Source organism: Lepidothrix coronata, unplaced genomic scaffold, assembly GCF_001604755.1.
Source record: "Lepidothrix coronata isolate B3197 unplaced genomic scaffold, Lepidothrix_coronata-1.0 Scaffold205, whole genome shotgun sequence".
NCBI lineage: Eukaryota > Metazoa > Chordata > Aves > Passeriformes > Pipridae > Lepidothrix > Lepidothrix coronata.
This window is the reverse complement of record NW_016690385.1, coordinates 1,209,038-1,221,414: the sequence shown is the minus strand read 5'-3', so window position 1 is coordinate 1,221,414 and position 12,377 is coordinate 1,209,038. Positions and strand designations below refer to the sequence as shown.

Sequence of the window (12,377 nt, the reverse complement as noted above, 5' to 3'; positions counted from 1 at the left end):
AGCAGGTGAAGGTACGTCCATGTCATCTGCAGCCCTGTACTCTGGTGTTTTTCACAGGGATGGATCCCAAGGGACGCCCATATCTCCACTTTAGGGACAATGGTTGAGAACCTCAAGGCACTGACTACAGAAGTACAAGATGAAGAGAAGAAACTCAGAGAGGAGATGAAGGAAAGCAGCTTCCACATGTCACCAGTGCAAACCAGAGCCTCTGAAGTCAGAGCCAGACATTCCCCAGTTAGAGAGAGTGGACAGACAAGAGCTGAAGGAGAGAGAAAAAGGGAAGCCCATGAGAGTAAGTGCAGTACCAGTATCTCAGGGACAAGGGTCTGACCCACTAGAAGGTTCCTCCTGAATGCACTCACAGGGAAAGGGCTGTGATGGCCCCAACCAAGACTAGTGTTAGAGGGGCCCTGTCTCTAGCCAGGTAGAGGCACAGGACAACCCTGCCTACTGGACTGCGTGGATCTGATGGCCTGGCACGTCAGACCCACAGGAATACAAGGCATAGTTGACACTGGCCCTCAATGCACGTTAAAGCCCTCAGAGACCATTTCCACTTCTGGGGTGACTGGAGGGTCTCAAGAGTTGACCATGGTGGAAGCTGAGGTGAGCTTGACCAGGAAGGATTGGCAGAAACACACCATTGTGACTGGTCCAGATGCCCCATGTATCCTGGGCATTGACTACCTCAGGAACGGGTACTTCAAGGACCCCGAGGGACATAGATGGGTTTTTGGAACAGTTGCTGTGGAGACAGAGGTGGCTAAGCAGGTGAATTGTTACCGGGCCTCTCAGAGAGCCCTTCTGCTGTTGGACTGTTGAAGGTTGAAGAACAGCAGGTGCCAATTGCCACCACAATAGTGCATTGCCGGCAGTAACGAATGAACCGAGACTCTGTGATCCCCATACATAAGATGATCCGTGAGCTGGAGAGCCAAGGGGTGGTCAGCAAGATCCTCCCACCCCTCAACAGCCCCATCTGGCCTGTGCGTCAGCCTGATGGAGGATGGAGATTGACTGTGGACTATCGTGGCCTGAATGAAGCCACCCCGCCACTGAGCGCTGCTGTTCCAGACATGTTGGAGCTCCAGTATGAGCTGGAGTCCAAGGCAGTGAGGTGGTACATCACTACTGATATTGCAAATGCATTCTTCTCCATCCCCTTGGCAGCAGAGTGCAGGCTGCAGTTTGCTTTCACCTGGAGGGGTGTGCAGTACACTGGGAACCAACTGTCCCAGGGGTGGAAACACAGTCCCACCATCTGCCACGGACTGATCCAGGCCACACTAGAGCAGGGTGAGGCTCCAGAACACCTGCAGTACATTGATGACATCATCGTGTGGGGGACACTACAGAGGAGGTTTTTGAGAAAGGAAAGAAAATCATCCAGATCCTCCTGGGAGCCGGGTTTGCCATAAAAAAGAGTAAGGTCAAGGGACCTTACTCTCTGCCCGAGAGATCCAGTTCCTGGGGGTGAAGTGGCAAGATGGACATGGTTAGATCCCAACAGAAATCATTGATAAGATCACAGCAATGGCCCCACCGACCAGCAAGAAGGAAAGGCAAGCTTTTCTGGGTGCCATAGGTTTCTGGAGGATGCACATCCTGGAGTACAGGATCATCATAAGCCCTCTCTATCTGGTTACCCGGAAAAAGAATGATTTCCAGTGGGGCCCCGAACAGCAGCAAGCATTTGAACAGATTAAGCAGGAGATTGCACACGCTGTAGCCCTCGGGTCAGTCAGGACAGGACCAGATGTGAAAAAGGTACTCTACTCTGCAGCTGGGGATAAGAGTCTTTCCTGGAGACTCTGGCAAAGGTGCCTGGTGAGACCCGAGGCCGCCCACTTGGATTCTGGAGCCGAAGCTACAGGGGATCTGAAGCCAACTACACCCCAACAGAGAAGGAGATCCTAGCAGCTTATGAAGGAGTACAAGTTGCCTCAGAGGTGATTGGCACAGAAGAACAGCTCCTCCTGGCACCTTGACTACCAGTGCTGAGTTGGATGTTCAAGGGAAAGGCGCCCTCTACGCATCATGCCACTGATGCTACATGGAGTAAGCGGATCGCTCTGCTCACACAGCGCGCCCGTATTGGAAATCTGAATCGCCCTGGGATCCTAGAAGTCATCACAAACTGGCCGGAAGGTGAGAGTTTTGGTCTAGCGGATGAAGAAGAAGGAGAGCAGGTGGTACGGGCTGAGGAAGCCCCACCGTAAAATCAACTACCAGAAGAAGAAACACGCTATGCCCTTTTTACTGACGGTTCCCGTTGCATTGTAGGGATGAAACGTAAATGGAAAGCAGATGTATGGAGCCCCACTCGACAAGTTGCAGAAGCTACTGAAGGAGAAGGTGAATCGAGACAATTCTCAGAGCTCAAAGCTGTCCAGTTGGCATTGGACATCGCTGAACGAGAGAAGTGGCCAAAGCTTCTGACTCGTGGATGGTTGCCAATGCTCTGTGGGGGTGGTTGGACAGATGGAAGAAGGCCAACTGGAAATGCAGAGGGAAACCCATCTGGGCCACTGATATGTGGCAAGACATTGCTACCTGGGTAGAGAACTTGATTGTGAGAGTCTATAATGTAGATGCCCACGTGCGCAAAGGCCAAGCCAATGAGGAACATTGCAACCATGAACAGGCAAACCGAGCTGCATGAGTCGAGATGTCACAGGTGAATGTGGACTGGCAGCACAAAGGATAGTCATTCCGGGCATGGTGGGCCCATGATGCTTCAGGTCATCAGGGCAGAAATAGATGGGCATGAGACCGAGGGGTGGACTTAACCATGGACATTATTTCCCAGATCCATGACTGTGAGATGTGCTGCCATCAAAGAGGCTAAGAGACTGAAGCCCCTGTGGTATGGTGGATGCTGAAGTAAGTATAGATATGGAGAGGCCTGGCAGGTTGATTACATCACACTGCCACGAACCCGCCAACGTAAGCGCTATGTGCTCACCATGGTGGAAGCCACCACTGGATGGCTGGAGACACATCTGGTGCCCCACGCCACCGCCTGAAACACCATCCTGGGCCTTGAAAAGCAAGTCCTGTGGCAACATGGCACCCCAGAGTGCATTGGACTCATTTCAAGAACAGCTTAGTTACCACCTAGGCAAAGAAGCACAGCATCGAGTGCATGTATCACATCCCATACCATGCAGTAGCCGCGGGGAAGGTTGAACGGTGTAATGGACTGTTGAAAACCACCCTGAAGGCATTGGGTGGAGGGATCCTCAAGAACTGGGATCAGCACCTAGCAAAGGCTGCATGGTTGGTCCACACCAGAGGCTCCATCAACCAAGCTGGCCCTGCCCAATCAGAGTCCCTTCACACTGTACCTGGGGACAAAGTCCCAGTGATTCACATGAGAGGTATCTTAGGTAAAACAGTTTGGATCAATCCTGCCTTGAGCAAAGGCAAACCCATTCATGGCATTGTTTTTGCTCAAGGATCAAGTAGCACATGGTAGGTAATGCTGGAAGACAGAGAAACATGGTGTATACCTCAAGGGGGCCTCATTTTTTGGTGAATTTCCCATAATATTTTGCCTGTATTTGTATGTAAATATTTGTAATATGTACACAGTTGGGGTAATGTAAGTATGTCTATGGTTGGAAAGTTTGAAACCGATATAGAGTGTTAGTATGGAAAAAATTCAGGGGTGGATGATGTCATAGGTTTGAAAAGAGACATTGGAATTTTTTCCTCAATGTCCCCCCACCCACCCCGGGACTGCCGGGACAGTTTGCCTTCAGCCTTCTCCCCCCTTCCCTTCCCTGGTTGCCCCGGGTTTCTTCCTCCCCACCTGGGGAATTGGGACATTGTTTTGTTTCTTCTGAAAGTTTTGATTGCACCATTTTTTTGTTTATTTGGGTTTTGTTAATAAAGAGCTGTTCTTTCCTTTTTCCACGCTTGCACCTGAAGTTTCTTAATTTCTAAGTAATTTGTTAAACTGAGACTCAAGTTCTTCTAGGAATCAGACACAAAAATTGGGTATATAAAAAGACACTTGGATTTAAAAGAACATGCACGTCCATTACGACACTGGAACATAATCTCTCACCTTGCTCATTAGTTGGGAAGGAACTGCATTGTAAATAATATGAACCTAACCTTGAGGTTTTCAAATTATGGTGAGTGCTACGGAAATTCTTACTGACTACTTTGATCCAAAAACGGCATTAGTTTGAAGTCCAAAATGATTTACACTATTCTTCTGTTTGCTCATTTACAAGAGACACTGGCATTGTGTACTGACAACCAAAATGCTGGCAGCACCTGTGCTGGGATTTTCAGATCTAGGATGTCTCCTCTGAGCTTCCTCACAGCCAAAAGCCTTTAAAATAACCCCAAAGTAAACAGTGCAATAATAACTGAACTCCAGAGCAAACGTTTCTCAAGAAATGAATGAATGGTTTTCTGCTCTTGGGCCACATCAGCAACAGTGAAGAAGTGCTTAATGAGTACACTGAAAGTTTCTTGAAAATTTACCATTTTTTTTTTAACAATCATAACTTTGAGTGGAACATCCCCAGTGTTTTTAATTAATTGAGAGAAAAGTATTGAACCAATGTGTTATATTTCTGAAGAGGCAAAATGTAGGTTGTGTGGCACTTGAAATACAAATCTTTAATATTAATTTCTGCTCAGTTTCTTCTATGTCTTCACATTGTCATAATGACGATCCACTTCATTGTATCCTAAGCTGTTTCTTGCAAGCGTAATTGCATCATGCCTGGAGGGAGGAGGCAGCCAAAGTGCCAGAGGATCTGTAAAGTGTTAATAATGACTGACTATAGAATGTCTTGATGTTGGTGTCAAGGGCATTAGATGTTTAGCTGTCAATGAAAACCATTTGATGTTCAGAGGGGGAGTGAGTCCTGTGGCCTAAAAATCTGCCCCCCTTGAAGGCAGGGTTTAATGGCAGCTATTTTTGCAAATATACACTGAGGTACATTTTAGCCCCCCTCTCACCCAACATCAGTTATATCTTTCACAGGTGTGCAAAGAAAACCTCCTTTTGTTTACTATTCACTTACATTAAAACAATTAGTTGGAATGACTGTGAAATAAATTGCCTAAAATAAGGTCCTGCCAAAGGATTAGACAGGATTAAGATCTGGAGGATCTGGTTTGAATTTCTGGTTTGAAGTACTACTACAACTGCAAGTTCACACACAGACTTTCTTTAGGCAGTCTATTTTCATTCCTAGTAAAATAATTAATGACAGTTACCACAAGTCAGTAATGTTTTATATAAATGTATCTTCAGAATAAAAATATCTTGCGCCTGTGAGCACTGACAGGAATGTCATGCTGACATTTTGCCTACTTTAGAAGACTTAACAAAGTTTAAACATATACAATGCACTCTGTTGATAAATAGTCTATTTACAGCCTGTGCTAGTTTTAAAACACCATTTAAAACCAGCCAGTTTTTAGTTCAGTACATCCCACCAAGAGGATTTCATAGAAAAAAAAAGACATCTGTAATTTATAAAATCAAATCTGTTACTTTTGCAGATGCCAGTAACAACATGGGTCACTATGAATTATGGTCACTTCATTCATATCACTGTTACCTTTTATTTATAAGCATTTCAGTAGCCAATCCTATGGATGAATTTCTTTTATCACTCACAAACTGACTGGATATATCAGCAGTAGTGACAGAAAGTACAGCAGCATGCTGAAGAACATAATTCTGTGACAAAGTGAAAGACCTTTCAGTGCCAGGATCTTTTAGTGAATTAGTCATTTTAAAATTGGAAATCTAAAATTTGGGCTGCAAGACCGAGCCTGGCACAAGAAAGAGAAGAGAAATGTTGTTTAACCCTGATGAATAGAAAAGGAAATGGGATGGGATTAATAAAGGACCCAATGCAATTATAAGATATCAGTAATTACAAAGGGATCATCATGTTTGAGGGAGAAACTCCTCTGCCACTGCCCAGACACAGCTCCATTGCACCACATGTTTACCACTAAAGACTTGGGATGTCTTGGTCAGAGTTTTAGGAAAACCCAGCCCAAATAGGAAAAGACCTATGAATTCCAGAAGGTAGGATGATTGGTAAGTACAGAGGGAGGAGGAATTAATTTCGTTGTGAATCAGGGTCATTTTGAAGGTCCGTGTTTGAGAGTGGGAGAACTGGGAAAAAACATTTGCTCTCTGAGTAAGGGCAGCTGGATTGTGTGGTGTTACCACCTCAGCCATGTGTTATTCTTCTGGGCTGTTTTTGTTGGACCTGGATGTCTCTGATTGTGGTGAAAATTTTGACTGCAAAGGCAGAGGCTGATACAGATTTTAATTCTGAGTATAGGAAAGTCACTGACCTAAAGAAAAACTAACAGTTTGAGGAGGTTATTTAAGACTAAGTGGGACTAAGAAGAGCTGGTGTGATTTCTGAGAAGCGAGGGAGTGACTGGATGTGAGGTAATCCCAGGGCCTTCCCTGAGGTCTCCATAGCAAATGCAGAGATAATTTGTCATTGGAAAGGTAACCAGACCTGAGGAGTCAGAAGGGGATAGTACAGAAAATCAGTGGTGACTGCTTGGAAACTTTTACAGTCCCCCCTGTAGTAGGTGAATAACAACATCTGCAGGAAAAATAAGAACAGCTGGCAAAGTGCATCAAGCACTTCTAGATGAAGGATCCAGTGCCTACAGACAAATTGATATGGTCTTGATTTAATCTGGAATGAAAAGAAACAAAGCCAATGATTTCTATATTCAATCAAAATCTCCGGATGACTCTGAATTTGTATGTTGTGAACTTAGGCAATTGTACTAAAAAAGAGATAAAACTAGATAGGAAATGCAGTTAACATAACTGAGAAAAATAGAGACACTTCAAAGAGAGTATGTGAAAGAGATTGTTTCAATCTATAAAATGGTAACTGTTTCAACATCACATGAATTTTACCTGTATTCATCCCCCTATTAACAAAGTGTAGTTCATTACTTACTAAAGAAAACATTAAACTGGTCACCCATAAGAAGTGCTATTGCTGTTAGTTTAAAATTTAAAAAGTTACAAGTATTTTGACAATAGATACAATAAACATAAATATGATGTGTAAAAAAAAAATTAGTGAATAATTATTCTTAGGATGGAAACCAAAATATTAATGTTATTGATGCAGCTCAATAATTATTGCTCCATTCAAATGCAAACCAGTGTCCTAGAAAAACATATTTGCCCCCTTCATTAACTATGTCACTAAATACACTTCATTTACTTTTCTATCTAAAAGAAGAGCTGATGTCATTGTTTGAGGAATGATGTCTGGAAAATTTCAGTGGATTAAATATGCTACTTCCAAAATATAAATAAGGCCCTTGAATAAACGGATTTTTTCTATCACAGGAAGACTACATGTGAGGGAATGTATTAATGAATTCAGCACTAATGCATGATAAACTTGGAAAATCTTAATTTAATAGGTTGAGGTTTTTTCTAGAATGGTACCTTCTTAACCATTTCTTATTAAGTTATATTAAGTCCTATTAGGAATAATTAAGTTATATTAAGGAAATGAAGCAATGCTCTTGCTTTGGAATAATGTTCACAGAGATGTGGTCTTAATTATAACTGATTTTATACCACCAAAAGTGTAATTTAGACTTCTAAATATTCAATATTTCTAAATGTTCAATATATTCCAGATCATAAATTATGAGAGACTTCTGACTTTATCAGCTTGAATTTAGTTCCCTTCCTTACCTGAACAGAGGATATTCTTTAATGGCTGGAAAGCTGGAAGACAGTTTCGTTTCTGAGCACTTGGCAAGAAGCATTAGAGGCTCGTGCTCAATAAAGTTGTGCCAAAGCACAACTTCACATGCAATTATGCACAAATACAGTTTCTTAATTTCTTGTGTGGGTTTATTGGTGGCTGAAAGTTTTCTTCGTGAAATCCAAACAGTTTTCATCTTTCTAGGTCACAAACCACTCGGAAGCTATTTTTAATTTAGCTCAGGGTAAAATTAAGCAAGTAGAAATAAGACACCTGCTGCAGCCACTCACCCATTCAATTGTGAGCAAAATTTGGGTGACTGCCTGTGAGGCCACTGTGAAGGATTCTTTTACATTTGTTCTTCTTTACTGTGTTCATCACCAGCATGAGCTTTTGTTTAGTTTCCCAGAGGTCTGGTTTTCCAAGAGTGAAACAGGAAAGATAATATTCAGTGGAGTCAGAAATATAAACAAGGTGAGGATCTGTTCCTTCAAGTATTGAAACTACAGAAGTGTTAATTTAAGAACGGAAAGATTAAAAGTCTTTCTTATATTTAAGAAGTTAGAAGTTGAATGGACCCTAATTTGAAGTCTTATTAGGAAGAACTGGGGAGATGGTTAAAAATGTTGTGTTAATAAATGATGTGTTAACAAGAATCTTGTTTCTACAGCTTGTCTCTGGCATGATGATGCTTGGCAGCTGAGTGTTCCCATTGAGGGGAAAAGAAAAGACACTAAATTAAGAGATAAAACAGAATTATAACTTGTCCCTCCTCCTGATCAACCTAATAGCCCCTCCATTTATCTGAGTAATTCTTTAATTAGTTCATTGGTCTCTCTTGGAGTAGGGTAGGGACAGACAAGAACCACTGGGTTCTTTTGGAGAAGGCAGTTTCTTTCAAGGAACCATATTTAGAAGACCATATTCTTTTAAAGGGCAAAGTTATCTCCTAGAGCCTCCCCCCCAAAAAAATGCAGGGACTGTGAAGCTTCACAGAAAAAGAGGGGTTGTTTTGTGCTTGAATAATATTATTACTTCAATATTTCATCCTTCTTATGTTCAGAAAAATTGGTTTGGATTTTTTCCTGGGGATGCATAAGGTATCCCTCAACTGTAGAGCAAGAAAGTACAAATAGACATCCTTCAACATACCATGGGAATAGCATTTATAGCAGTGTGGAAAGATGAATGGTACAGTAAAAGCATATCCTTTTTATAATGTTTGGGAAACAACAGCACTGTTGGCTTCAGCTTGATCAAGTGACCAGAAATCTCTTGGGTGGCTATAGAAAGATGAAGACATTGATGCAAAACTAGCACTGAGGAACCAAACCAAATCTATAACATGGACCCAAATCTACCACCCAAAACTATAAAGCTGTACTTACTTTGCAATGTCTTGGTTTTTTATTACATGGAGACCTACTTGCTCAAAGGAAGGTGCACCTCCTACGAGGGAGACAGTAATAAAGGTCTGGGTATTTCTTTTTTTCATAACAATATCTGTGTATGCAGAAATTGAGTGTCTAGAACTGCTTCAGTGTCACTAAATACTCTTATTTTTTTTTCCTTTCCTTTTAGTTCTCTAATCCTTCCAGGTTATTCCTGAATGGTCATTACTTTACTTACACAGCAAGCACACTTTGCATAACTGGAATGGCCAGGGGGCTTTAAAATAACAAGTTATTTAACATTTGTCATAATTTTAATCAAATATATAGAGGAGAGCAACAATTGGAGAAATTGAAACAGAAAAAATATGTTTATCCTTCCTGAAGAAGTGGGGCATGTGACTGGATCTAACATTAAGAACCAACACACTCCTACCTGCAGTGTAAATGTACTGTATTAGGTCATACATAAAAGATCACTTTAAAGTGGTGTTTTTAAGAGATACCACTAGAACGTTAGATTCATGAGAATAAGGTTGTACTGATTCTCTAATATCAGCCACTAGCACAATTTGTTGCCCCACGGTTTTGGGGAATAAAAGAAAGCACAATATTAAACCGGAATAACAAAACAACCATCACAAAGCAGTTGAATGGCTGCAACTCTAAAATAATAACATTTTGGTATAGGATAAAAAAGGAAATATGAAATTAATTAATTAACTTCCAGAAACAGTAATGTAAAAAGTAGTTTATGTGTTGTACTTTATAACATTAGTTTAAAATGGATTTTTGTAAGCATATGAGTTGGTATGTGTAATACTTACACAGTGTGGGTATTTTAAAACTATTGTCTTCAGTTATGCATGTCCTAAAGCTCTTGTTGAACACCTTTGTGTTAAGTAGTTTTTCATGCAGAATGCTGTTCACCCAACCTTATTACATACTGAGTACACGAAGGGTATTTCAGCAGAATTCTACTCTAATTCCTGTTCCCTCTGAGGGTGGGTGACACGTTGTGCTGGTTTAAAGGTAAACCAGCAGGGGAAATGAACTCAACTCAAAAGAGAGACCACAAGTCAGAATAACAATTTAATAAAACAACACAACAAGTATGATTATACAGACAAACAACCGGCTTCAATGCACAAAAACCCAAATGTACAACCCAGCACCCTGGGACATGAACAAAACGGTGTTCCTCAGGCCCCCCCTGAGTCCAAAGTAAAGGGAGAGGGGAAAAACCTGCTGGTGGGAGAGCTGTTGCAGTCCGGTCAAAATGGTGATTGCAGTCCAGTCGAGGGTGGTGGTCTCAGTCTGGCCGAGAGCGGTGAGCTGCAGTCCTCCTCTGGATCCCACAAGTGGTAAAAAGGTTCCAAAACTCCAAGTTTATATATTCTCCAGTTCAGGCAGGAGTGCTCAGTCCTTCCCTCAGAGCGGGGAATTCCATAAAAGGGTATGAGGACTAGAACATCTACAGGCCTCTACTGCTAACAATTTCTGGGAAATGGCATGGAAGGCTATAGAATACACAGTTTTGGGTTACACCCATACCATGATGAACTGGTCTCAGCTGTCCTAACTAGGACACATGTATTCCTTCCTTTTGCAGGTTACACTGGTCTGATGTTCAAACTGAAAATCAGGAAGAACATTTCTTCATACATTATTTCATCCATCAGGAAGTTTGTGTGCTCCTTGTCAGATCACACCTGCAGGATTATAGCAACAGTGATACCAAAACACTCAGTTTTGTTTTAGGTTCCATGAATCACTTCCCATGAAAACATGAGAGCACAGGTTTCAGGATGGAACTGCATTTGGGTGTAAACCCAGGATTTATGGACTGACTGTCCTGCTCAGCTCCTGGTGCTTGATTATGCCAGCTTTAATTTTCCAGCATTTATTTTCCCATGTTGAAAGGACACAAAAGGAGAAAATTCTTCCTATACTGGTGCAGCCAGTCTTTTACTCTTCATTGTATCATGGATTCTGGTGCAATGCCCATTAAAATTACAGTGTAATAACTGTTGATGTGAGTTGGCTCTTTAGTAGCAAAACCATAAGTTGTACAGATGCTCTGTTGGATGTGAACTTTGCAAACAGTTCTACATTTCAATGTCTCACACAGATTCTAAATATCCCTGCTGAGGAGCATTGCCATCTTCCAAACAATTCAGCTGATTCTGTACAACAGCAAGAATTATCACACTTCTATCTGTTCTTTCTTAAAATGCAACATCCATTATGTACACTAATTAAAATGCTCTATAAATCCAGTTCCTGATGTATCTTGCAGTTCTTAGAATTCTGGGCTTTAGGAAGTATGGCTGTCTCTGGCATGGAAAATTAGGGCACTTGTTCAGAAGCAGGAAGGGAGGCAGTCTCTCAGTCCATTATATTATTTGCACTGGCTATTTCATTCAAACTGCTCCCCCTTCTTCTCCTACCCAGCAGACCTCTCAGTGCAGGTCTAAGCTTGTGTGCCTGGCTTCATGGAGGCTGATGGTGCTTGCTGGCTTGGCTCAGAAATTTAAAATATCACACAATATCAAAAATGTGGAAACAGTCACATTCAGTGAATGAAAAGTCTGACAGGAACTTGCTAGCTGAGGAATTCCACAGAGGTGTCAACTGTTAAAATAAAGGAGACATCCTCCACTTCCACAGGAAGTATTGTTTTGTCTGTGAAATCTCTATTTCTTACAAGAATATCCTTATTAAAAGATATAAAAAATAACAGTCCTGCTCCAGTTTTGTAACTTTTTGCTTGCAGTATTTCAGTTTTTAACTACTACAAGATAACTGAGATCTTATCTGAAAATAATCCATATTTCTTTATTTTATAGTTCAAACACTGAGGTTGAAATTTATTGCATTAAAGCCAGCCAAATCAGCATGAACTCTCTCAAATGTAATGAATTTGGCTACATGGGGGTGTGTGGAAAAGGCTGAGGCCCAACCTCGGAGAGGTTTAGGGGTACAGGAACTGCAGAGCATCCTACAACACTTTAAATGGCCAGGGAGGCTGCCAAAGCCCAGCTGCTGGAGAGGAGTGGAAATCAGCACCTTCCCAGGAGGCAGATGTGTCCAAGACACAGCATGGCCACAACCAAGTTGTGGAGCAGCACATAGGACAATTCCTGGGCTCAGGAATTCCCACTAGAGTGGATCGTCAGAGGTCAGAGCACTCTGGCTGCAGAAAGAGGAAAACACCTTTTTTTCACTCTTTCAA

The 12,377-nt window shown here is 41.9% G+C and overlaps 1 protein-coding gene across 1 annotated transcript in view; it reads right to left on the bottom strand.

The window, feature by feature from the left end:
• The window catches only part of SYN2 (synapsin II), a 171,523-nt gene that overhangs the window by 19,077 nt on the left and 140,069 nt on the right, over positions 1-12,377 (bottom strand). The window lies entirely within an intron of this gene.